Raw genomic sequence first — 22,228 nt, 5'->3', positions numbered from 1 at the left:
GGGAAGGCTTCCTGGAGGAGATGCCATCTAAGCAGAGTCCTGAAGGAAGGAGCCAGGCAAAGAGGAGGGCAACAGTGTTCTCGGTAGAAAGATCTGATTGTACAAAGGCCAGAGGAGAGAAGCCTTGCTGGCACTCAGGGCACTGAGAGCAACTTGGTCAGGCCAGAACAGCAGGCAGGGGCTAGGCAGGGCAGGAAGAGGGGTGAGTGCTGTAAGAGAGAGGACACAGGGGCCAGAGGTTGGTGGAGTCTGGGAAACCAGACCAAGGACCTTGGCATGGGAGGGCTGAGGTCAGCTCGCTGGAGTCAGCTCTAGCACAGCATGAGAAGCCTGGGCAGTGAAGTCAGACAACCCGCAGTTTGACTCCTGCTCCCCATCTCACTAGCTCTGTAACCTTGGCCACCTCCTCGATCTCTCAGCCTCAGTTTCCTCATCTATAAAATAGATCGGTAATAGAATCTACTGAGCACAGTCCTTGACACATAGTGTGAGCTCAACAAATGGCTGCTATTTTATCTGACAAAACAGGCAGTTGGCTCCCTTGGGCTGGATTTCAGGGCAGAGTCACGGCTGGCGATATGGAGCTGCCGACCATCAGCAGTACAGGTCCTTCCAGAGAGGCGGTAACTGAAGCCCCAGTGGAGGAGGTAATGGGGAGGACAGCGGTAGAAACTGTTCCCTGAGCGCCGTCAATTCCTGCAGCATGGGAGTGGAGAGTCAACTACAGTTGCTTGCCAGGAGGGAAAAGACCCACAGGGCTGCTGGTACAATAAAAATAAATGTGACTCCAAACTGTGCATAAAGATAACTGATAACAGGCAGGTGGGGGATGATAGGTGATTGGATTTTTTTCCTCTTTGTTTTCTGATACTTCCCACAATACTTTATTTTTATTATTTTAAGAGGTGAACTTAGTGCTGCCATTTTTCGAACTTTTCTCATTTCTTTATTTCTCAAACAATACATTATTATTGTAGAAAAATCAGCAAGTATACCACTGTGACACTGTGGCATGAGTCTGTGCAGATTTTCACCCCTCCACCTGGTTACATGGGTCTTTTTTTTTTTTTTACAAGGTCTCTCTCTGTCTCTCTGTCACCCAGGCTGGAGTGCAGTGGTGTGACCACAGCTCACTTCAGCCTCGACCTTCCTGGCTCAAGTGAGCCTCCCATCTCAGCCTCCCAAGTAGCTGGCACTATAGGTATGTGCCACCAGGCCCGGCTAATTTTTGTATTTTTTGTAGAGATGAGTTATCACGATGTTGCCTAGGCTCGTCTCTAACTCCTAGGCTCAAGTGATCTGCCCCCCTCAACCTCCCAAAGTGCCAGGATTAGAGGTGTGAGCCACTGCGCCCAGTCCAAGACATTTTTCATGGGTGCATAGCATTCCACTGATAAAAACATGCCACAGTTTTTTAGACCAATCCCTGATTTTTGTATATTTAGGTTGTTTTCATTCCTTCATATCTTAGTAGATATATGTTGGTGCACATCCTTTATTCTTTCTTTGGCATAGATTTTGCGTTTAGGTTCATGGGTGAGTTTCTATGAAGTTGGATGCAAAATGCTATGTGTATGCGAGGACATGTAGACTTTCCAAAGAGAGAGAGAACATGGCCTTGTCAGATCCTTAAGGAAGCTGGTTTCCCAGAGTTAAGAACCTGCTGCTACGAAGGAAAAAAAAAAAAAACCACGCAATCTGCAGGCTGTGACTCATCTCCTCTCTGTCTTCATTCTCACACAGAGCAGTTTGGCAACAAACAATTTCATTTCAAAAAATAATTTACCATTTAGTTAGTAATTACTATGTGCAGAGCTCTATCCAAATACTTTACGTGCACCATCCTACAACAACCCCATGAAGTCGGCACTATTGTTATACCCGTTTTATGGAGGAGAAACAGCTCAGAGAAGTCAGGTACCTTGTGAAGGCTACACAGTAGGTCAATGGGGAACCCAGGAATCAGATCCAAGCAGCTGTCTCAGAGCTCTCTGAGCCTCCCACTTTCGCAGGCATCAATGCCCAGTGCAGTGGGTGGGGTTCCCAGAACCCAGGAAGCAATCCCTGAAGCAGCATTTCCCCAGCTGCTCTCAACCAAGTTGTCAAGGCTCTCTGGGCTGAGTTTCCATCAGGGACCTGCCCATAAACAGATGCTGCAGAACATCAACAGTACCTGCCTGATTGGAGGAGCCATCCAGGTTGGGCAAACATCACACTGGCTGGGCTCATCCTGCTGAAGCCACACCTGTGACACCCCCACCTGCTCATAATGACACCCTCTCTGGGAATACAGGGCCAGTTGTCAAGATTCTGCTGATCTTAGACTGGGAGTGGGGAGTGAAGGGGATGGAGCTGATGTTGGGGGCCCCTGGGCAGGGCCTCCTTGCACATTGGGGCTTGTATTAGTTCATTCTCATGATGCTATGAAGAAATACCCATGACTGGGAAATTTATAAAGAAAAGAGGTTTAATTGACTCACGGTTCCATATGGCTGGGGAGGCCTCAGAAAACTTACAGTCATGGCAGAAGGCGAAGGGAAGGAAAGGCACTTTCTTCACAGGGCGACAGGAAGAAGTGCTGAGCAAAGGGAGAAAAGTCCCTAATAAAACCCTCAGATCTCGTGAGAACTCACTCACTATCATGAGAACAGCATGGGGTAACCGCCCGCATGATCCAATCACCTCCCACCAGGTCCCTTCCCACGTGGATTACGGGAACTACAATTCAAGATGAGATTCGGGTGGGGACACAGCCAAATCACATCAGGGCTTATGTCTGCAGCAGCGCAGCCCAGAGGCAGCATTATCTGGCATGAAGCAGCCAACTCCAAATGCCGGAAGAGCGGCCAGAGTTTCCTTGAGGTTAACCAGCCGCTGCTTCACCCATCCACTCAGGTGGAAAAGGGTGGCCCCTGGAAATTTGAGAATTCCTCTGGGAATATCAGTGATAAAGCTTTTAACAGATGGATTTATTGAGCACTTACTATACACCACCTATGCAAGCAGCTTCAGTTATCTCATTTATCTTCTCATCAACACTTTTGTTATCCCCATTTCTCAGATGCGAAACTTAGGCATGGAGAAGTTAAGGGGGTGAAAGAGCTAGGAAGTGTCAGGGTAGAGATCTATGCCAAGGCAGAGTCCACAGCCTTCTCTCTCTATCCCTCAGCAAATTCAGGGTACTAAGGATAAAGTTCCAAATTTGGACTCTACCACTGACAGCGAGCTTCCCAGGGGCAGGGACTTCGTCATCCCACAGGCTGAGCCTCATGGATGGATGTAAGTGGTCCTGCATGAGACAAATCTGGGATGCCACTTGCCAGCTGTGTGGCCTCGGGAGAGTTACTTACCATCTCTGAGCTTCAGTTTCCTCATCTATGAAAGGCAGCTAGTAACTCCTATTTAGTCTGGTGGTTGTACGCAGGTAATGAGATGACTCAGCGTGATGCCTGGCCTGTGGTGCCATATCTGGTAGACAGAAGTGGTTGTCATTGGTGCTGTTGTCATTTCTATCTTGCACGTGATTCAGCTGCTGTCTCCTCAGGTCCATTAAAAATCAGCCTCTAGAAGGGAATGGCCTCACACGGCCTATCTGCAACTAGTAATGATCATGATGTGCTGGCCATCTTGTCAGTAATGTGCACTTCCTGCACACTGTATGCCAAGTGCCATTCTAAGCACTTTACATATTAACCAGCCAAGAAATAACCCCAGGAGAGAACAGCTGCCTCCTGCCCCAACCCTCTAGGGAGGAGACGGGTCAAGAAGCCATTCCTAGGCCAACCCATGTGTACAAGATCTGCTGTAGGAAGAGGTCACAGATGGTCTCACTGGGGGATTCTGGGCCCCAACTTTGGTCCCATATCCATGTCGGGAACCCAAAAAATGACTTTCCCTCTTCCACAACCCCCTAGGTGGCTCTAAGGGCTCAGTGAAGTCATTGCCAGAGGGCTTGAAAAACAGAAAGAGGCTGTGGGAGATGTTGGGGGAAACCTTCCTCCATGCCACCCCAGGGCCTAGGGCAGTGCTCACAGTGTTTACTGACTGACTAATATTTGTTGACTGTAAGTGATGGTTCTGTTTTTAGAGCACAGCAGCTCAAGCACTAAGCTGTACCAGCCATTTTTTCATATATGTATAAGAAGAAGACTAGAAAAATAAATACTAATTATCTTAATTGAGGAAAGGGCAATGGGGTGAGGAGGGGAGATATCATGGTCACTTTTGTATTTTTTTCCACTTTCTACATTGCCTGCAATGAGCAAGTATTAATTTTATGGTCAGGAGAAAACAAACGTTTCTGTAAGTTTGTGACTTACCTCATTTTACAGAAAAAGAAATGAAAGCCCAGACACGTTATGCCATTTGCCCAAGACCACGCAGCCAGAAGAGAGTGGCTGGGATGGACCTATGCCTGCCGATTCTTCACCTGCATCTGCTGGGAACTGCGTCCCTCAGCACTGGGGCCATTTCCAGCTCCTGAGTCATGGGGCCTCATTGTCCCTTTCCCATGACCAGGCCCTGAAAATGCTCCCACCCCAATCCTGCCAGCTCCCCCAACTCCTGAGAGAGTCCCCTCTGAGAGCCACGGGTCCCTGCAGATCTCAGGAAGGTGACCAGGGGGAAGGGATGCATGCAAAGCCCCATTCCAGCTCGCCGACTCACTGCTTATTCATTAATAAAAGAATGCCCAGGCTATTTTGGGCACCTGTAATTTTCTACTTGAATAACCAGGAAAGTGGCTGCCTGCCCGCTTCTCTGCCCTGCTCATGGCGCCAGAACAGGGGAAATGCGATCTCGCCTGGTGTAATGGGATCTGGGCCAGGTCTCACTGCTGATTTCCTTGCCTTTGCCTCATTCCAGAAAGCCCAGGTTGTCCCCCACGCCACCTCCAAGGGGGTCTGGGGAGGGAGAATCCAGGCCAGGTTTGGATGTTGTGGACTAGGTGGTTCCTTCCAGTTCCAGAAGGCAAATCCCAGCTCTGCCACTTGCCAGCCTTGGGACTTTGGGCAAGTGACTTAGCGTCTCTGAGCCCCAGCTTCTCTATCTGTAAAATAGGGATAACTATGCCACCTTACAGGTTTGGTCCAGGGGAGTTGCCTGGCTCTTAGGATAATTGTTGCTGTTGCTGTTATTGTTATTCTATAGATAAGGAAGGAGTTGTTCTGGGAAAAGATCTAGCCTAGGAGGCTTGGGCTCTCTCATTTGGCTCTATTGCTGACTAGCTATGGGACCTTAGACAAGTCTATTTCCTTCTTGTTTTAAGCAAAATTGTTCTTCATGCTTATCAAGGTAATTCATGATCATTATTGAAAATTTAGAAAAATGAATGAAGAAAATTAAAAATCAGGGTAACTCTTAACTGCTATTTATTGAGCACCTACTCTGTGCCAGGCCCCATGTTAGGTGCTTTCTATTTATTATCTGTAATTCTCCCAAGTCTGCACCCATTTGTAGATGAGAAAACTGGAGCTCAGTGTGACTCATAACTGGTAAGTGTAGCAGAAATCAAACCCAAGTCTTTCATTCTTCAAAGTCTGTTGGTTTGGTTTTCTATTGCTGCATAACAAGTGACCACAAAATCAGTGACTGAAAACCACACATATGTATCACAGTTTCCCTTGGCAGGAGTCTGGGCACTGATTGCCCAGGTCCTCTTCTCAGACTCTCACAGGCTGCAGTCAAGGCATGAGTTGAGGCTCAACTGAGGAAGAGTTCACTTCCATGCTCATTCAGGTTGTTGGCAGAATTTATTTCCTTGCAGTTGTAAAACAGAAGACCCCAGAGGTTTGCTGCTTGCTTGTTGGAGGCTGCCCTCAGGTCCTTAGAGGCCACCCAGTTTCTTGAGGCAGTCCACAGCTTCTTGCCATAGGGGCACCTTACCTAGCTGCTAACTTCACTGAGCCAGTAAGGAGAATCTCTTGTTAGTGCATGCTAGCAGGACAGAGTCACATGTACATGCACACATATACACACATACATGCACATATACAAATCCATCTAGCATGATCATGAGAGTGACACACCCTCACCTTTGCCATATTCTATTGTTAAATTAGCTCCCACCCACCCTCCACTCTGGAGAGGTAGAGGACCACACCAAAGTGTCAGCACAGGGGGTAAGAGTTATGGAGGCCCCCTAGGGGTCTGTCTCCCATACCCACACTCTTCCCACCACAGCCAGTTCCCCTTTACCCACCAACATCCTCAGCCTCACCCTCCAGGAGAAAACTCCACTTTCGGTTGGCAACTGCAAAGTTAGCTCCTTCTTACAAACATCGTAGCATAAACTGGACCAAGGAAAGGGAGCCTCATGGAACAGTGGCTCAAGACATTTGACCCCCAACCCTTGGTACCATGCTGTGTAAAAACCAGAGAGGGAATAGAAATGGACAGGACATAGTGCCCAATCTCAGAAAACTTACCAGGAGTCTGGAAAGGTGCCACAGTCAAGTGCTCTTTTGGTTGCAGGAGCCCTGGGTTAAGGGGGAAGAAAAGACAATTTTTTGGCTCTTATACATGAAAGTCTAGGAGTAATGACATCAAGCAAGGCTGGATCCTGGGTCTTAAATGAAGTCTTCAGGACCTAGTCCCTCTCCCATGGCTCCACTTTTCTCTAGTTGACCTCATTTCTGGGCCAGCCCCGCTTCATGGAAACTCCCAGCAGTTGCAAGATTATCTCATTCTTAAACTAGAAGAGTGTGAAGGCCGGAGGGAGAAATAGGTATTGGGGGTGGGGGTTGGTTTGTTGACAAGAAGTCACGAGAAAGTAAATTGAGAGTAGACTGAAATGTAGAAGGGCTGGAATTCAGATAGAAAAGTTTAGCCTGTACTTTGTGGTCCAACGTTTTCCAGTGTGTTCCACAAGACTTTAATATGTGTTAGTTGAGCCAAGAGTTTCAAGTCCAACAGACTGGATTAAGCCCACTTAAAGAGGTTTCTGTCCTGCAGGGCCTCTTGTGTTCACACGTCCAGATGTGATTCTCCAAAAGGAGAGCTACAGACTATAGCATTCTCAAAGGTGCAGCTCTCAATTCTACACTTTGTGAAGTGCCACTGTGGGTCATAGGGAGCCATTGAAGGCAGTGGAGCAAGAGAGTGACAGCAGAAGTGTTCTGGGAAGAACACAATGGACTCTCTGTAAGAGACGACTGCATAGGCCAGGCACAGTGGCTCACACCTGTAATCCCAGCACTTTGGGAGGCCAAGGCGGGTGGATCACTTGAGGTCAGGAGTTCAAGACCAACCTGGCCAACATGGTGAAACCCCATCTCTACTAAAAATACAAAAATTAGCCAGGCATGATAGTATGCACCTGTAATCCCAGCTACTTGGGATACTGAGGCAGGAAAATCACTTAAGCCTGGGAGAAAGAGGTTGCAGTGAGCCGAGATCATACCACTACACTCCAGGCTGGGTGACAGAGCGAGACTCCATCTCAAAAAAAAAAGAGATGACTGCATAATCGTCCATGCAAAGAGTGATGACCTCCCAGACCAGACGGTCAGTGGCAGAAACAGGAATTAAGGTATACAGTGGAGATGGGATGTAGGAAAATACATAGATTAACTCAGAAAATGCTGCTGCCTTGGTGACAGTGACAGTGAAATTTAGTTTTGATTTTAGCTTTTCTAGTGAAAGCGGGGCAACACAAAGAGAAAGCACGGACTGTGAAGTTCAGCAAACCTGATTCTTGGGTCTACTATTGTGCCTTTTGGGCAAGTCACTGTACCCCTCTGAAGGTTGGCTCAGTGAAGGCTTAAGCATTTTCTCTCAGGGTCCTGGTAAGCATTCCAAGATTATGGAGAGAGGGTAAGGATGCCTCACTACGAGTTGGACTTCCACTTCCAGCCATGATAGAGGACCTGGTACCAGACTAGCACTACCACTAAAAACAACTTGACACTTGACAAAATAAGAGACAACTGTTCTCAGGCAGTGGACAATAGGTACCGTGATCTCTGAAGGAAGGGAAACTTACAAGGTGAGCCCCTCATCACCTGGACTCTCATCCTGCAACAATTTCCAAACTATGACGCAGGACAACGGAGCCCAAACAGAACATGACAGTCCATCTGAGTTCAGGAGGCAGAGATCAGGTTTGGAGCAACTAAAGCAAAAGGAATCTGCAAGACAGGGCACTGGAGAGGAGGGAGCTGCATAGAGAGGGAGCCCCAAAATCTGTGTGGGGGCCCCCCGTGACCCACAGCTTCTTGCCCAAGGACTGGGATTTGCTGGCACAGGGTCACACTATCTGAGACTTACCAGAAAGCAGCTGTTATAGGGTTGAGAGTGAACTGAGATACTATAGGTCGGCTGGGGCTGGGAGACGTTGGAGAGACCTTCATCCCAGACATCAAGCTGAGACACCAGAAGGCTGTGCCTTAGGTGCGAGGACTATACTGTGGTGTAAGGGATACTCCAGACCTGCATAACAAAGCCAAAAACCAAATCCTTCAAGACCCTCAGGGGAGAAAGTTTGGAGGTGAGTCCTACCAAGTTAGAGGGACTTGGGAAAGAGCTTGGACTTTGCGGGAGTGCAAAAACAAGCCCATGGAACTTCAAAGGGATCACCTAATAGTTGTACTTCCTGCTAAAACAAAACTTAACACTCTTCAGAAAAAGATAACAAAATCCAGAGTCTCCACAACACATCACACACACACACGACACAGTATACAATCAAAATTGTTTAGACATGCAAAGAAACAGGAAAATGTGACCTTTAGTCAAGAAAAAAGCAGCCAGTAGAAACTAACTCCAAGATGGTCTGGAAGTCAGAGTTAGTGGCTGAAGACCCTGAAGCACCTAGTTCAGTGTTTGGCACATAGTAGATGCCCAACAAATGCCAGCTGCTCATCTCCGTTTGAGCAAAGTAATAATTTATTCCCCAAAATCTTTGAAACACAAGGATTAATAAAGGAAAATGCATTCAGTCCACACATCCTGAGGTCCCGCTGATTGACCCTATGAGGCCCAGGGAATGGGGGAGGCTGTCACGTGCAATAATGAGAGAAGTAAGTTATGACCCTGCCACTAACTCACTGTGTGAGTCTCTCAATGCTCTGTGCCTCAGTTTCTCCATTTATATAATGGAGGGTACAGGCAGATCATCTCAAAGTCTCAAAGGGCCCTTTCTTTCCAGGATTCGGAGTCTGTCTGGCATAGGAACTGTTATCAGCCCAGGACACACTCTGAGCTGGGTCCTGGAAGAACCAGTTGGAGAAGGAATTGGATCTGCCTTTAATGCTTTGGAGGGAGCAAGAGTTGGGATGTCACTCTCCCAAGTATAATAATGTTGAATTGTGGGCAAAGCCTGAGCTCATTTTCCAAAGGAACCTTTCTTGAGAAATGTCTCCTAGCAACCAGCTCCGCCGAGAGTACAACCTTCAGGGACCTTTGCAGAAACACAAAGGCTTTTTGTGGCTCCCTCCTTCAAAAGCCCAGGTGGAAACTGCTCATCAGCTGACATGCTAGTGTGAAGCTCAGAGAGCAGGTGAAGGGACATCTGGTGGGGCAGGGGCTATTGGGAGGGCTTCCACCCACAGCCTCAACCTCTTTCCTTTTGGCGAAAATAGAAGTAGTCCAGCTTCAAGGCTCTGAGCATGGGCTTCCAACAGGAGCTCAAAACCCAGTTACTAGTTGGGGAGCCTTAAGGAAGTTACTTAACCTCTGTCAGCCCCATCTGTAAAATGGGGACACTAATATGCAGGAGGTTAGTGCTCCACCTAGATCCCTTTTATTGATCCAGCACACCCACGCGTCAGTTACTGTGAGTGCTGACTGCTCACAGCTGCACCCTTCTCAGACAATCACCCATGGATGATGGGAAGCACCTCACCCAGAGATACTTTGGGGGTTGAGCCCATCTTGCAGATTACCCTCTTCCCATTATCCTATAGCCAATGACCAACAGATATGGAGGTATAAAAGCCCAGCCCCCTTGCCTATGGGGGATGATGCTGCAGTGCCATCCACTCTCCAGACTTCCCAGGGCATCCCACTGAGGCTAGACTTCAGCTGAGCCCACATCTTGACTTAACTTCTTCTGCTCCATCCTGCTTTCCTCCCTTACACCTTTAAAGGTTTCCCATGAGAGCTGTCCCTCAAGAAGTCACTTGCACCAAGTTACCATTTCAAGCTCTCCTTCTAGAAAATCTAAAGACACAATAGTACCTGCCTCTTGGGCCACGGTGAGCATCCATCGATAGAATGCACATGAAGTACCCAGCCATGTGCCTGGCACATCGTAGGTGCTCGATACATGAACATCATTGTCCTCCTTCTCATTATTCTCATCATAACTAAAGACAAGCCTGAGATCATAGCAGGCTTCTATCGTGCACAAGAGCTAGGGACAGTCTTGGTATGGGGAAATAATTGCATTTACACTGCTTAATACAGTTGAGGCAGAGTTATCAACTTCCTTTATTTCCTAAACCAATATAACAAAGCTTTTCTCAATTATAAAAATAACACAGGTTCAGTGAAAAAAAAACGAAACTCAAGAAATGCAGAGAACTATGAAAATGGATGTATATATTAATTAAAGAATAAAATTCCCCACCATTGTTTATAATCACTGAGGACATTTTGGTCATATTCTTCCAAACATTATTCACTTAAATTCACATAACATACCTATGTATGCACACACATATATATACACATATCTACACCCACAAACATGTATATATTAGGTTGGTGCAAAAGTCATTGTAGTTTTGCCATTACTTTAATTGATATAATTGATATAAGTAATACTACATAGAGATAAATATAGATATGTAAGACTCAATACATAAGGTAACACTACATATGTAACAAAATATGTAACCAATCCTGTAACCTGTTTTTTTTTTCACTTAATTTTTATAAATAGATAGTGGACATCTTCCATATTAGTAAACCTAGGTCTACAACATCCTTCTTAGCCACAGATTGTTACCTTGTATAGAAATAGTACAATTTAATCAATCCCCTATCACTGGACATTTACCATATTGCCAATCTTTTTATTATCTTGAACAATGCTTGTTAATGCACATTCTTGACCATATATCTTTGTGAAATATGTTCAATTATTTTCTTAAAACAAATACCTAGAAATGGAACAGCACAGATATCTGCCTGGTTTGTAGGGCTTTCGACGCACGTTTCCCCGCAGGACGCCTGTACTATCAACATCCCCTCCAGGAGTACACCAGAGTGTCTGTTTCCTCACACCCTCTCCAACACTGGGTATCATTATATTTTCATTTTTGCCAATCTGATAGGTGAAAAATAATACCTCATTGTTTCTTGAGTGTGCATTTTCTTTGATTTCTGGGGAGGCAGAGCATCTTTCTTACGTTTGTGGACCGTTTAGATTTCACCTGCTGAGAACTGCCCTTGTCCAGTCATTGGCAAAGCCTGCTAGGTGTCTTCTCTCTTCCCCCTTCCCTGCCCTGAGCCACAGACTCAGCAGCTTCCTGGTGTGTTATTTCATAAGCTCTCAAAGCTCTGCCTCATACAGGATTGGCCTCCCAGGAAGGCAGAATTTTCTCCCTCTGCTCCAGCCTGCCTGAGATGGGATTAGTGGGGATCCAGTTCCTTGACGTCCAGGAGCCCCCTTGCCAAGTCCCCTCTCCGGGCCCCATCCACATTTACACCACAAAGGCTTTAAAAACCAGATCTGCTTAAAGAAAAGGTCAGTTTTTGCCAAAATTTCCAACCCACCCAGCAAATACATTCCAGGGGTGATTATTAGCATGAACTGAATAACCTTTTCAGAAGAACTTGCCAGAATATTCCTTTAAAATCCAGTACTCTTAAGAGGTTTAACATGAGATTGTACATATACCAAGATCTAGCACAGTGGAAAATATCCCAGTCACTGACCCAGAAATCCTAATGGTAAGAATTTACCCTCTGGGTGGGTGCACTTACCCATGTACAGAAAGATACACATGGGGTATTCATCGAAACCTTCCTCATAACAGCAAAATATATGGCAACCACTTAAATATCCATCAGTTAGGACCTCTAAAATAAGTTTTCAATGACCTCTGCTATGAAACATTGTGCAAACAGTAGATAATGTGGTGAGTCTGAATGTGCAAGTGTGTAAACATGTCCTCGATGTGCCATAAAGTGACAAAGCAAGGTGTAACCTCTGGTACATTTAGTGTGATCCCATCTGCACTTTCTAAAGTATAGATTGGAATCGTTCTGGATGTTTATAGAAGAACAGACAATTCCTGGAGAGATGCATAAGAAATTACTTACATCGGTTTTTTCTGGGAGGAGGATGTGGGCTTGAAGTATTTGGAGATTTGGGGGTTGTGCTTTACGCCCATCTGCATTGTTTAATAACTGTGAATAACAATTTAAATGGCTTTATTATTATATAATGAAAAAGCTTATTTAAAAGTTTAAAAGTGAGCCTATGATCAATAACAGAATTGTGGTAATAGCAATGTGATTATTAAATAGCCTATTGAGTACCAATTATGTGCCAGGCACTGTGTATTCTCTCATTCAATATTAAAACAAGCTCTATTTTGATACTTATTTTATACACAAGGAACCTGAGTCTTAGGTTAAGAGTCTTGGTAAGGCTGCATCTGATTACAAAATGCTGGCTCTTTCCACAGGGCATGGTTCTGGTGCCCGAAGGGAGACCTGTGAGGGCTCTGTCGGGTCCTGTGGGGGTCCTTCAGTGAGTCCCTTGTGGCAGGCTGGAGGCTTCCCACCTGGTGGCAGCTCTGTTCTCTTTGCGTGCTCCCTGTGGCGTTTCTCCCCCTGTCCTGTCTCCTTAGAGCTGCACCGTCCAAAGCAGTCCACTTAATTAATTATGATTAAATAAGACTAAAATTTCAGCTGCTCAGTTGCACTAGCCACATCTTGAGTGCTAAGTAGTCGCATGTGGCTAGTGCCTACCATGTTATCAGGAAGACAGCGAATGTATCCATCCTCGCAGAACATTCTATTGAATTCACTGTCCCAGCTTTGGAGCCAGGCCGACCTGGACTCAAACCTGCTCCATCACTGGAGGAGCTGAGCAAAAGTCACTCAACTCTTTTGAGCCTCACTGTTCTCATCTGTAAAATGGGATGACGATATAGTTACCACACTGAGCTGTTGCAGGGGTTTAGGATCATGCCTGCTGCATGGGTAGCCCAAAGCCTGTCACATAAGCAGCTGTCACTTAAAAGACAGAGAGGAGGGTAGGACTCTTCAGTCTGATATTTTATGGCCTCGGGCAGGTCTGCTCTGAGGCCTCACCTCCTTGTCTGTAAAATGGGGTAAATGGTACCTACCCTGAAAGGTTGCTGTGAGGATTCAAGAGCATCTACATAGTAGATGCTCAGAAACAGTCAAGTCCCTTTTCCCCTTTACAAAAAAGGGTGTCCCCTGGCAGGCAAAGCACTCTCACAAGACCCAGAAGAAGGAATCCAGAAGGCCAAATATCAAAAGAAGGCTCAGTCTCCAAAATGAAATAATCATGGGATGTTGTCCTATCACCCATTAAATTGCAGGAATGGGGGGAAATTGTACTTTTTACCAAAGAATAACACGCATATTAAATAGTGCACCTTGGCTGGGCATGGTGGCTCATGTCGGTAATCCCAGAACTTTGGGAGGCTGAGGCAGAGGATCACTTGAGCTCAGGAGTTTGAGGCCAGCCTGACCAACATGGTGAAATCCCATCTCTACTAAAAATACAAAAAGTTAGCCAGGTGCAGGAGAGTCACTTGAATCCGGGAGGCAAATGTTGCAGTGAGCCGAGATCACACTACAGTATTCCAGCCTAGGCGACAGAGCGGGACTCCATCTCAAAAAAAAAAAAAAAAGTGCACTTGTTTTAAGTATACTACTTAACACATTTTTAGAAACTGAAAATACCTGTGTAACCAGATCAAGAATCAGAACATCAACAGCACCCTGGAAGCCCCTCCTGCCCCTTCCCATGCGCTATTGCCCTCCACAGGGGCAACCGCTATCCCGACTTCTAACACTAGAGATTAGTTTTAGTTTTTAGTAGACAAACCTAGATTCCTAACATCCAGGCTTGCTGAAGGTGTGGACGGTCCCATAATCTCAGGCACGGAAGGCCTGAGATTTGGAAAATGTTTGGAAAAGGTTTGGAAAATGGTACAGCCATTTTGCAAAATAATTTGGCAGCATCTACTAAAACTTAAGATACATGTACTTCTTGGTCTAGCATTTCCACTTCCCAGTGTCTGCCCTAGAGAAACGTTCACCCACGTGGACAGAAAGGCAACAAGTACAAGGGTGTTTGGAGCAGAATTATTTGTAATAGTGAAAAATTGAGACTGGGTATGGTGGCCCACTCCTATAATCCCAGCACTTTGGGAGGCCGAGGCAGGCAGATCTTTTGAGGTCAGGAGTTTGAGACCAGCCTGGCCAACATGGTGAAACCCCATCTCTACTAAAAACACAAAAATTAGCCGGGCATGGTGGTGTGTGCCTGTAATCCCAGCTACTCAGGAGGCTGAGGAAGGAGAATTGTTTGAACCTGGGAGGCGGAGGTCACAGTGAGCCGAGATCCCGGCATTGCACTCCAGCCAGGGTGACAAGAGCAAAACTCTGTCTCAAAATAAAGAAAAGAAAAGAAAAATTGGAAGCAACCTAAATGGCCAACTAAAGCAGAATGGTTTAAAAAAAAACCATAGGGCACCACACTGTGGTTTACACTGTAGTAGATCAGAAGAATGAGGTGGATCTACATGTACCAATGTAGAAATATCTCCAAGACATACCAGAGAGTTTAAAAAGGAAGCTGCAGAAAAATGACCAAACTCACACATGCAGCATCAAAAACAGTGATGACTCAGGGAAGGGGGTGAGATTAGGGCATGGCTGGGACAGTAAGGAGAAATGTTACTTTTTAAAATCTGTATGCAACTGAGTGGTTCCAAATGTTTAGAGTAGCAGTGGATTTATGTATTACTTGTGTGAATTATTTTGCAAGCATTTAAGGGAAATGAAACAACCACCCACCAAGTCCAAGGTGTGGAGAAAAGACTGCCCCTCTGCCTGCTGGCGGGGGGTGGGTGGCTCCCACCCAGGGCCTCAGCTTGAGTTCCAGGAGAGCAGTTTTCTGGGCCTCTGACACCTAAGGGGCTGAATGAATGGAGGTGTGAGAAGGCCCTGGAGACCAGAATTGTGGAGGCCTCCTTTGATGGAAAGCAGTGCCCTCATTACTGCACCTCGGCTGAGAACTCAACACCCATGTGATGTAAGTGGACCCCTGCAAAGGAACAAGTCCCAGGGCTGGGCGCCTGCTCCAAACAGAGCCCAGCACTTTAAAGGAAGGATTGCCGGGTCTGATTCTCTCCATCCCTGGGGATGGAAAAGAGAGGTGGCAGGCGTCACCTCACAATAGGGTGGCTTTGTGAGAGTGAAGCCCTGAGGTGGAGGCTCGGGGTGAGTGTTGTGACATCCAGTGGCTGTGTGCTCCAGAGAATGGAGGTTATAGAGGAGGGCAGCAGCCAGCGCTCTGCACTACAAATATTCAACCTTTAAGAAGAAGCCAGGTGGGGAGGCTGGCCCAGCTGACTCCAGGGAGAAGCGTTCCTTAACCTCGCTGAGCCTCAGTTTCCTCCTCTGTAACATGAGTGCAGGCTCTTGCCATCTTACACACACACGAAAGCTCCTGAGTCAGACTGCCTCAAGTCTACTTACAAAGCTGCCACTTGCCAGCTGTGTATCTTTTTTATTTTTTAATTTCCATCCAACTGTGTATCTTAACCTGCCGAAGGCCTCAGCTTCCTTCACGAGAACTTCACTCTTCCCTAATCTCAGAGGACTTTCATGTGGTTTAAATGAGACCATATCGGTAAAGTCATGTTACAGTGCCCAGCAGTAGAATGGGCTCGATAGCTGTTTGCTACAATTATTAAGTTGATAATCTATTAATTTTTATTTACAAAGCACCCATGTGCCAAGAACTGTGCTAGGCATTGCAGACATATCCCTGAATAAGTTGCAATTCCTATTCTCATAGAGTTTACAGTCTAATGGAGGTGTAAATAAAGATACCTAGAGACATACCTCCAACTGATTCACTCCAGATTTCAAGGACAAATACCCTAAGGTCCAACCCTCATCTCTTCCAAATTCAGAATTCAGGCCCATGTGTATTTATCAACGATGCAATTTTGCTAACACCTTCCTCCTCCCTGCCAATCCAAAGCATTGTGTATGGGAGTGACCTCAATGTGTCCCCAAAAATCTATGTTGTAAACATGTCAGAAGTATAATACGAAGTGACATGATCATTGTTGGCAGTATCCACTATAGCTAAACATTCACCTACCTATGACCCCCCAAGTCCACTGCTGGATATCTGCCCAAGAGAAATGAGTAATCATTTTGACCCAAAAATTCATGGAAAGGTGTTCATAGCAGCTTTATGAGTGATAGCCAAAAACTGGAAACCATCCAAATGTTCGTTCTCAGGAGAATGTATCAGCAAACTGTGACATAGCCACCAAATGGAATACTTAAGTCAGAAATCAAGAGGAATGAACTACTGACACAGGCGGCCACACTGATGAATCTCAAACACACGGCTGAGTAAAAGAAGCCAGGCCAAAACCAGCACATTTTATTATTCCATTTATGTGAAGTTCTAGAGTAAGAGAAACGAATCTGTAGTGACAGAGGCCAGAATGGCTCTTACTCTGGGAGAAAGTAGGTATTGACTGGGGTGCAGTCAGTCTTGATATATATTTTGCCATATATATCAAGATATAAAGCAAGCCAATCTTGTTTTATATCTTGATCTTGGAGGTGGTTATGTGCGTGAACACATATATACAACCTCATTGAGCTGCACAAGTAAGGTTAGTGGACTTTATGCTACACCTCAATTTTTATTTATTTATTTATTTATTTTGAGACGGCGGTATCTTGCTCCGTCACCCAGGCTGGAGTGCAGTGGCACGATCTGGGCTCACTGCAACCTCCACCTCCCAGGTTCAAGTGATTCTCCTGCCTCAGCCTCCCGAGTAGCTGGGATCACAGGCACCCACCACCAGGTCTGGCTAATTTTTTGTATTTTTAGTACAAACAGGGTTTCTTCATGTTGACCAGGCTGGTCTCGAACTCCTGAGCTCACACCATCTGCCTGCCTCAGCCTCCCAAAGTCCTGGGATTACAGGCGTGAGCCACCGCACCCAGCCTACACCTCAATTTTTAAATGTTTAAAAACAAATAAAGCAAGGTCCCTTAAATGCTCCTTGGTGCATGGGGAAGACTATGGCAGATGTGGATTGGGCCCATGGTTGGTCTTCTTGACACTTTCACATTGAGGCTTCAGCCTCTAGGAGAAGCAATGGGACAAACTGGGGAAGAGGAGGATGTGGGGATAGGATCATTGAGGCTGCCAGTGACCAATGCCAAGAGGTTTTTCTCAACAATCAGGACATGAAAAAGAAGCAGGCAGAGGCCACAGGAAGGACAGGAGAAATGCAGATGTCTTTGCCTCAGGGAAGATTGAGTTGTGCCCAGTTGTATTGAGATGTATTGTGCATTACACAACAGTATTTCCTCTGGAATTTGTGTCTGCTAACTTTCACTAACCAAAATTATAACTAAGCCAGCATCTCCCGATTTGAAAATGGTGTGAACACATGACAGTTGGCCGTATTTTTCAGCATAGTCCTTGGAAAATACTATCAGTTATCAGTAATGCATCAGCAATGATCTAGGTGGAGTTTCTCTCGCTCACCAAATGCCAACCATTGAAGGGAGAGAGGCCTCTGCCTTGGACACTGAGGTTCCACTGGATACAGGTTGGCATTATTTTCCAACAAGTCTTGAATGGAAGGGGGTTGGCAGGTGTGCAAGCAACATTTTGTGTGTGTGTGTGCGTGCCCACAACAAGGCTGTTTATTTCACTTGGGTGCAAGTGGGCTGAATCCAAAAAGAGAGTCAGCAAAGAGTGGTGGGATTATCATTAGTTCTTACGGGTTTGGGATAGGCGGTGGAGTTAGGAGCAATTTTTTGCGGGCAGGGGGTGGATCTTACAAAGTACATTCTCAAGGGTGGGGAGAACATTACAAAGTACCTTCTTAAGGGCCAGGGAATACACATTATCACAAGGGCGGGGAGGGTGTATTGTCACAAATACAACTAACAGTTGATCAATTAAGGTGGGGCAGAAACAAATCACAATGGTGGAATGTCATCAGTTAAGGCAGGACCTGGATATTTTCGCTTATTTTGTGGATCTTCAGTTGCTTCAGGTCATCTGGATGTATACGTGCAGGTCACAGGGCATATGATGGCTTAGCGTGGGCTCAGAGGCCTGACATTCCTGTCTTCTTATATTAATAAGAAAAACAAAACAAAATCGTGGTAAAGTGTTGGGGTGGAGAAAATTTTGGGGGGTGGTATGGAGAGATGATGGGCGATGTTTCTCGGGCTGCTTTGAGCAGCATGGGAACCTACAGTGGGAGAGATTAAACTGAAGAAAGATTTTGGAGTAAGGGTTGATATTGTGGGGTTGTTAGAAGGAGCATCTGTCATATAGAATGATTGGTGATGGCCTGGATGTGGTTTTGTATGAATTGAGAAACTAAATAGAAGACACAAGATCCAAATAAAAGAAGGAAGAAAACAGGTATTAAAGGACTAAGAATTGGGAAGACCCAGAACATCCAATTAGAGAGTGTCCAAGGGGGTTAAGTGTAATTATTTGTTTGGTTGGCAAGTTTTTGGGCTCTATCCTTGAGTTTTTTATGTTGTCATACCCGGTCAGATTGATTTAGGTAAAAACAAAACTCTTCATTTAAAAATATACAGAGTCCTCTTTTTTCAACAGTAAGTAAGTCAAGACCTATTCCCGTCTTCTTATGTTAATAATAAGAAAAACAAAACAGTAGTGAAATGTTGGTGTCATGAGGGGAACAGGAAGCTGTTTTGTCCTATTTGCAAATTGATTTTGGGAGGTAAGGAAAACTAGTGTACATGTGCCTATCCAGTTAACAGGTAGACACATGTAGGTGGAGGAGCCACAGAGGAAGAAGAGACCTTGTGTAAGGCAAAACTGGAAATGTAAAGTGAAAAGATGAGAAGGAGCACCAAAAGAGGTGTCTTGCACCCAGACTCCTAGGGATCCAGTGAGGGCAGCAGCCGTTAGAGGTTGTAGTGGGGATTGATGGAGCAACTGTGTTGGGGGAGTTCAATTTTCACGGCGTATGAGAAAGCACACAGTGCCTACAAGCAACCTTTCATTGTTATTCATGGGGTTGGGGATAAGTAAACAAGAAGAGGGGCTGGGAGGAGAGTCCAAAGAACAAGGGGAAGGTAGCCAAGGATAGAGTGAAATGCAGAGCAAATGTCTTCCTAAGCAATAGTAACTGCTAATATTTTTAAGTTTGTCAGTATGGATAGAGGGCTTATCTGTAATACAGAGCTGAAAAGCCCTAATGGTTTTGGTAATGTGTGTAATGGTTTTGGTAATGAAGAGTGAAGGAGCATAGAGAAGGTAAAAGGTTACCCAGGGTAATTCCGGTGGATCTTTGCTGAGAGATGCACAAAGGAACGGCAACAGGGATAGTAGTTTGTGTTGTGAAGGGTCCAAATATGGGGGTCGGGGGGGTGGAATTGACATAAGGAGAAAGGTTGCCGTAAGTAGACACAGAGAAATGTGGCAGCTTGTTGGTGCGAAATGTCTGGGGAGTTCTCACCAAATCTAGGAAGTCTAGAAAGTAAAGAAGTTCCTCAGGTAGGTAAAGATGAGGGCTATTAAAGGAGGTTCACAGGTACAGGGAGAGGGAGAGGTAGTCCGGTCAGCCTGTAGAGCGGGGACGGCTGTTTAAGAGCAGGAAGAAAGGGAAATGCAAAGCCAGCAATTGTTCGCTAAGGAGAGATTAGAAATGGCAGGGAGGGAGTCAGTGAGATTGATAGTATGTTGGAGGTAATTAGGGAGGGGTAGAGAGTAACTGGAGAATGGGGGCAAGGATAAGAGTGAGTACAAAAGTAAAAAAAAAAAAAAAAAGACTTCATCAGGATAGAAGAATTGGAGTGTACCTTGCCACTGACGATCTTTTATCCACCTCAAGAGAGAGTTAAGGGTGGCTGTTTGAGGTAAAACCAGGATATATCCGTTATGATGGTTTGGAGGAAAAGTGTAAACTGGCAGTGTAAACAAGGGCAGGGCATTTACGAGTAGTTGAGAATGGTGAATAGGAGTATGACTAGACAGAAGATAGTGGGGATGACAAGTTTTTGGGATGCAGTCCAAGTAGCGGGGGTGACTGCGTAAAGGCCTGTTGCAAAAAGTACTGTAAGAATGAATAGACCTAATAGAATGAAGGGATATATTAGGCTCATAAAGGTTATTACTGCTCTTCAGAAATGCGAGTGAGTTTAAGGGAAGTAGGAAAGAGTACTTGTGACTTCCAAGAGGAAGAGGAGAGATCAGGCTGGCTGTCCAATGGACACAGCTTTATTCTAGAATGGTGAACCCAATGGGGAGGGTCCAGCAGGCGGATGGCAGTTGGGATACTATAGATGACTAAGTAGGGTCCGGTCCATCGAGGTTGTAGAGTTTGAGGGGTCAGATTCTTAACAAGAACTGATCATCCAGCTTGGGTGTCTTCATATGGCTGGGAATCTGGAGTAGGCAATAGAAGATTAGCATCTTGGCGAATTTCCTGTCTAGCCTGCTGGAGGACTGGAAGATAGTCGCCTGGAGGCTGATATCTGGGACAAGGTTGGGGCCAAGCAAGAAAGTGCATCCATATAAATGTTCAAATGGACTGTACCCTGTAGCATCTTGAGGACAGGCTCTAATTCTGAGAAGGGCAAGAGGTAAAAGTACTGTCTAGTCCTTTTTAAGTTGGAGGCTGAGATTGGTGAGGTATGTCCTTAAAAGACCATTAGTCCGTTCTACCCTTCCTGAAGATTGAGGACGGTAAGGGGTACGAAGATTCCACTGAATACCAAGAGCCTGAGAAACTGCTTGGGTGATTTGACTAATAAAGGCCGGTCCGTTATCAGACTGTATAGAGGTGGGAAGGCCAAACCAAGGAATTATGTCTGACAGAAGGGAAGAAATGACCTTCTGTCAGACCCAGTGGGAAAGTCCTCTACCAATCCAGTGAAAGTGTCTACCCAGACCAAGAGGTATTTTAGTTTCCTGATCAGGGCATGTGAGTAAAGTCAATTTGCCAGTTCCGGGCAGGGGCAAATCCCTGAGGCAAGTGACATTTCTTTGAACTCCAGTTCTGGGAACTGCTCCTTCTGAAATTCTGGCTTTGTGATGCTGATGTTGCCCTTGGATCCAGTCCACCTTCCCAGGTCTGTGTGGAGAGAGATGAGCAGCAGCTCAGATCCCCTCTGGACTCTCTAGACTGGGTCCTTTTTCTATGTCCTGAAATTTTCTTCCACAGATGAGGTTACTTCTTCCCTTAATCCTTTCATTAAAAAACACAAAAGAGGCCAGGCGCGGTGGCTCACGCCTGTAATCTCAGCACTTTGGGAGGCCAAGGCGGGCGGATCACGAGGTCAAGAGATCAAGACCATCCTGGCTAACATGGTGAAACCCCGTCTCTACTAAAAATACAAAAAATTAGCCAGATGTGGTGGTGGGCGCCTGTAGTCCCAGCTACTCGGGAGGCTGAGGCAGGAGAATCACTTGAACCTGGGAGGTGGAGACTGCAGTGAGTCGAGATCGCGCCACTGTATTCCAGCCTGGGTGATGAGCGAGACTCCATCTCAAAAAAAAAAAAAAAAAAGCACAAAAGATACTTCAAACCACAAACACTCTCCCTCTCCCTCTTCCATCCCCTCCTTGGTGGTGGAGTTCAAAATTGGAACCCCCAGGGGAAACAACAGGACCCCAGGCAATTCTGTTCACCCTGATCATCCCTGAGCACGCCACAGCTGAGGCCTCTCCTGGTTCTGGCCCTGGCTCACTCTCTGGGAAATTACCCACTTTATCATACAGCGCAGAGGCCTTTATGTGGCTGCATTCCCTCATTCACTGATTCATTCATTCCCTCAATAAATCTTTGCTGAGTGTCCACTCCAAGCACAGCTCCAGGCTGGGCCCTGGGGAGACAGCTGTGAATAGGACCCAATTCCTTTTCAAGGCAAGTCCAGTGTGGTGAAGGAAGCGGGGCTGAAAGAGTCATAATTCAGTGGGAAGTATTAACATAGGGGAAGTCTGAGTGCTACAGAAGCACATGGTTGAGGGGGACCTCCCTGA

At 45.9% G+C, this 22,228-nt stretch overlaps 1 protein-coding gene and 1 long non-coding RNA gene across 4 annotated transcripts in view; one reads left to right on the top strand and one right to left on the bottom strand.

The window, feature by feature from the left end:
• FAM107A (family with sequence similarity 107 member A) overlaps positions 1-22,228 on the top strand; it is a 63,304-nt gene that overhangs the window by 13,922 nt on the left and 27,154 nt on the right. The window lies entirely within an intron of this gene.
• LOC144339260 (uncharacterized) lies at positions 1,180-19,592 on the bottom strand. The gene is made up of 2 exons (XR_013414096.1): positions 3,351-19,592; positions 1,180-2,578 (listed from the first exon to the last, which is right to left on the bottom strand). It is a non-coding gene; the product is annotated as an uncharacterized LOC144339260 (long non-coding RNA).

This window comes from Macaca mulatta, chromosome 2 (genome assembly GCF_049350105.2).
Source record: "Macaca mulatta isolate MMU2019108-1 chromosome 2, T2T-MMU8v2.0, whole genome shotgun sequence".
Classification (NCBI taxonomy): Eukaryota; Metazoa; Chordata; class Mammalia; order Primates; family Cercopithecidae; genus Macaca; species Macaca mulatta.
This window is presented reverse-complemented; position numbering and strand designations above follow the sequence as displayed.